Consider the following 5,692-nt stretch of genomic DNA (forward strand, 5'->3'; position numbering starts at 1 on the left):
ACTGGCTGATCCAGCTGGAGAGGAGGGCTTCCACACACGCACTGGAGGTGGCTTCTTCCATGGGCATAGCTTCGGGCCACCTGGTGGAGTGGTCAATGACTGTTAGAAGGTATCTGGCTCCTCCTGATGGGGGAAGAAGACCCACTATGTCGACGTGGATGTGCCTGAAGTGTCTCTTTGGCTGGGGAAACTCGCCCATGGACCTCCGGCACTAATTGCCACAGGAAGATCTCCCTCGACAGGCTGATTTCTTTGCGCCTGCCACTGCTGTCAGTCTCGGGGAGGAGGAGGGGGTCCTGGAGGGCATGCCATGTTTCCAAGAGGCTTCCCTCCTGCCGGGGGTTGAGGGCGAGGTCGAGGGCGCAGGCAGCTCTCTCGGAGACCGGCAGGGAGCAGGTCTCGACAAGAGTGGAATTTAGTCCTTGGAAGGTGGCGGGGACCGATGTTGTCAATAACCACGGGGCACTCTTCCTGTATATCTCCTCTGGGAGAGCGTTGATGGCAATGTCCACCTTCAACACCTCGTCTGTTAGGCCTGCTACCCTGAACTGCCCCTCGACCCTGTAGAACCAGGATGCTGCGTTTTCCTTGGTAAATGGTGGCAGCCTTATGTTAAGGGCCGTCTTTGGTTGGTCCATCAGGGGGGGTCATTGTGTGGGGTGCAGGTACTGGCGTGGAGGTGCGCGCGGGAGGGGGTTGTGAGAGGGAGGTGTCTGCCTCCGAGAGGTTTGCGGTAATTTGTACGTGGTTGGGAATGTCCGCGTCCATGCTCATTTCGTGCTCTCACTTTGAGTGTGAGGGAATACTTGTGACAATACATGCTGGGGGAGTGTGCCATGTGAGTCTGCTAATGACGCTGGTGACCTGTTGACGAGGGTCAGTAAATGCCTGAACGCTTTGTTAGAGCGCTGTAGTTAGTCTGTTAGGGAAGTGGGTAAGGTTCATCGGGCCAAGACTTAGTCCCGTTTGGGTCCGTTAATGGCTTCTGGGAACCCCTCCAGGGGTCACCACTGTGAGAGAGGTGCAAAATAATGAGCAGGAAGACAAGTACTGCTAGTTTATTGATGAAGCGAGCTGCTTATAAAGCGGGGTGTGGACGTCTGCGTACTTTGCAGAGACCGCGGGTACAAAGATTTACAGGTGACCTGAGGTCAAACTAATTCTCTACAAAAACAGGACAGGTTCATACAGAAAACATAGTGATCAATAATGTCTGATGCATAATTTATAAATACTTCATTACAAGTACATAAAACATGATCATTTGGAAAGACAATAAAATATACAATTTACAGTTATGGTGATAAACATGTGTTCTGGCCGACCCCAGGTCGATGTGAAGGCACACAGAAAACGGGATGTTCACTATAGAGAATGCGTTGAGCGGGGACTTTACAGTTTTGCATCAGCGACTCGCCAATATCTTTGTTCCCAAATTCAACCGTGTGGATTTGAAAAATTTCTGCATCGAGTTGACAGTGTTGTTAGAGCAAATTAAACACTTGAGTACAGTAGATGTGGGGCAGGGAATGGTCATGAGTCTGATTAATCAGAACCTTTGTCAAGTTGTGGATTACTTGAGAAAGTGTGATTACACTTTAGATGAGTTTTTTGAGGCACTTGATTTCCTCATTAGGAGTTTGGAGGATGATGCCGTTGCAAAAGGGAGAGGACGAGTCTGAAGACCTAAGACAGTTGCATTTCAAACCCCTCATACTAGAATATGTCCATTTTGCCAAGGTGAGCATTTGGCCAGTGATTGTACCAATCACACCACCGTTGAAGACCGAAAGTGACAATTAATATATTTCCGTAGGTGCTTTAAATGTTTAGGCAAAGGCCATAGTTGTCTTCAATGTAACACTCAGAATTGTAAATTGTGTAATGGTAGACATCATAACTTTTATTGTAGTAATAATGCTTTCAAGTCTCAGTCAAATGTGCCTACCAGGCAGTTCAACAACGTAACTGTACTGAGTCAGTCATCAAGTCACGTCACATCTAAGCCAGTAAAGGGCCAATGTAGAAATAGAAATCCCGAGGTTTCTAACGTAAGCAGAGTAATTGAGAAGAAAAAGAGTGATGAAAATCCCTGTGTGAATGTGAAGTTAGTAAATGCGTCTGACACAGGCCTACTGTCGACACTGTTACTGACCGCATCAGCCATCTTGTGTGCACAGGGCCAACAAGCTCCTGACCAGAGTGTTTTTAGACACCGGGAGCCAATGTAGTTTTGTTTCTAGTTGGTTAGCCCAGGAATTAAAGTTGCTAGTAATAAAGAAAGTCTCCCTTAGCATTGCACCATTGGGATCTAATGTTATTAATGGAGAATATGATTTGGTTTCATGTAAAGTTCAGATGGGGAATAGGGTAATAAGGACAAAATTGATAGCACAAACAAAGGGTACAAGATGGCAGATGAGGAAGTTCATAATGATGTATTGAAAAATGTGAACGTGCTCATTGGTGCTGACTTAAGGGAGTTGACACGACTGCCATGAAAGCCTTGCGTGTCTGCCGAGCTGTAGAACGGGCCCACGATGAATGGTGGCAACTTGATATGATTGGTATCAGTCCCAAAGAGCAATTTTCCATCTCAGAGAACATAGCCATCCAGAAAGTAAAGGACAGTGTAGTATGAATTGATCAGGGTCATCAAATAAGTCTCCCCTTTCGCGATGAACAACGTTCCGAGTGTCAATTACCGTAATGCCATTGCATGAACACAGATGTCACATCCGTTTGCTTGTACTGGTCTCGACCACACTGGACCTATCCAGGTGGAAGGAGGGACAGGCTACATCCTGTTGGTAACCTGCATGAGCAGCCAAGCCGTCTACTTAGATTACTGTTTGACCCTCGATGCTGCCACCTTCATCTTGATGTTCAGGAGACTCGTTGGGAAGCATGGGACGCCCTGTAGTATCTACAGTGACAATCACCAAGCATCCCTGCGCCACCAGCACATTCCTACAGGACATCTTTGATGAAGGCGAAACTCAAAAGTTCCTACGTGAACGCAGGATACAGTGGCATTTCCACACTCCGCGATCTCCATGGAAGGTAGGATTCTTTGAGCACCTAATCGGGGTTGTGAAACACACCCTCGAAGTATCTTTCAGGCACAAAATCTTCAATGAGGAGCAAGTCCATACATTAGTCAAGGAGGCAGAAGCAGTAGTAAACAACAGGCCTCTTATGTATACCGGTGATGGCCGGGAAGATGAAGTTCTTATGCCCTATCATCTGATTTGAGTATCCATGATCCAGCTGATGTCACCCATTGTGCAATGTGAATGAGTATATGTATTGCACATTGACGACGAAGCAGATGCATCATCAGCATTTCCGTCTCACTGACACCCTGCGAATGTTTCGATATCAGTGGCAGACGTAAGTACTTGAGTTCATTGCAGGAGAGGCATGACTTCCGTGTGGGACCTAAATCTTCACTGAGTGTTTGGAGACATTGTATTAGTGAAACTCGACCATAGAAAACGGAGTTATTGGCCACTGGGTAGAATTGTTGCCATCTGTCCAGATGACGATGGAGTCATATGCTCTGTTAGTACACTCTATGAAGGGAAAAAACTTTTTGACCAGTTGAACACATCATTCCCCTTGAAATGAGTGCATGTAAGGATAATGAGGGTGAAGAGAATGACGATAATGAACACAACGATGAAGTGAATGCGGGAGAGGACACCGTACCTAGTGTGGAAGTTGATGAAGGAGAAAGTGTAGGTTCTTGCGAGAATAGTGAACTCAGAGAGAGAGAGAGATGGAACAGTTAAGTGAACGTGCAGAACAAATGGACACTGATACGAGTGAGCGAGCGAGACCGAAAAGAAGGGCAGCAATAGCCCAAAGACTTAGAATGCAGGAATGGGTTAGGAATGACGATATATAGTGTAATGTAAAACCCAAGATAAGACTTATGAAGTTTGCAGGGAGGTTAGAGAGGGCTTGGAGTGATAGGAAATGAGTGTTCTCGGTGCTCTTGCTTCGTATTGCCTAAATGCAGCGCACAAGCGTGTTTGAATTGTATGAGATGACACGTAAGCCCCTTTGTATGACATGAATTAGGTGTCATTGTGTTTTGTGAGAGTGATTACTCTTGTGTTTTGATTGTTGTAAGTCTGTTGCGAGCTGCCTTTCAATTGTAGTACTGCAATTGAGTGCAGGCTGCGATGAACCTCTGATCTTCGAGACTCACCTGAGTAGCTTTGCAATTGCTGTCCCATTTGGCCAGAAATTCTGGTGTGGAGTATGTCATGTAAAAACTGGATCTGTTTTTTCTCGACAATCCTTCACAACGTTCAGGATAAGCGAGGGGGAGTGGTAAAGGCGGCAGATTTCTCGGTTCTCATTTTTTTGTAAATATGTTCGAGTATTGTTTGTGTCTGGCGAATTGCCTATTTAACTGTAGCTTGAATATCAGAGAGGCTCTCTTTTAAATGATTTGAATACATTCTTTAATAAAATAACCTATGTAGAAATTTTGAAAGGGAACCAAGATGATGACGAGACATGCAGAGGGGCGATATGTGTCTTTCTCGAGGGCATATCATTGAGGTAAGCTGAGCACTCTCCATGTCGTCACTTCCCCAGCCAAGTTAGTTAATTTTTTAGTCAAAAGCCGGTTCATTTAGTTTGCAAAGTCAATCCCTTTAGATTTTTACCATGCGAGGCTTGATATAGTTAATGTTTGTTTAAAGTATAGCCTGAGCGTTCAGAAATAAGTTCTGTACAAAATTGTAACTTTCAGCAGCATATTTTTTTAAGTTTTTGTAACTTTTTCAGAATTGTTTTGTACCCGACTGAGTGATCCTTGTGTGTTAATGTATGTTGAATTTAAATAGTGTTATTTTTAAAAAATAAAATTGTAAAACCCTGCCTGATCTTGATGGACCTTCTCTTTGATGTTTTGCTGATAGTGGCCTTCAGGCCTGATCAGTCCCATATCATCCGGGACTTAGAACCCCTCCCAGTCTTGGGAAAAATTTGCGACACAGAGTTTACAATTTTCCTCATTTGCACACAAATTTTTACCTGCAAGTAAATTCTGTAATACCTTTGAAAGTACTGAGTCTTTCCTCGTATCTTGTACTATTTCCTTTGCTGTAATGGGTAAGTTATAAGTAGAAATTAAAAGAATACCATTATCATGTGATTCATGTTCTGGTGCTCTGTCTACTGGTAGTCTTGACAATGCATCTGCATTACCCATCTTTGCTGCTAATGTTATAGTCCAACGTTGTAGTTGTGCTGTCACCAAAGCAGATAAACTTGCGTTTGGACCTTAAATTGCCAACAATGCTTTGTGGTCTGTGACTAATGTGAACTATTTCCTACCACAGTGATACATATGGAACTTTATTCCATAAACTAATGCTACTGCTTCTTTTACAAAACCCATGAACCTGGGCATGTGTCTGAATGGAGAGAGTGAGTGCCTCGAGAGATATAAACAATTCGCCATCAACGCCTTTGTCAGAAGAGTTCTCTCACATTGTTCCTCTTGGAAGGGCGCACATGCAGAGTTGGAACATGTTGCCCAGGTTCTCATCAATAATGGGCACACAAATCTGGACGTGGACAAGTGCATTAGGAGAGTTGTAAATAGATGGTACCATCAGGAATCTTACCCTGCCACCCCTGATGACATCAAGTTGTTCTACAGGGGACAATG

This window comes from Macrobrachium rosenbergii, chromosome 7, assembly GCF_040412425.1.
Source record: "Macrobrachium rosenbergii isolate ZJJX-2024 chromosome 7, ASM4041242v1, whole genome shotgun sequence".
NCBI lineage: Eukaryota > Metazoa > Arthropoda > Malacostraca > Decapoda > Palaemonidae > Macrobrachium > Macrobrachium rosenbergii.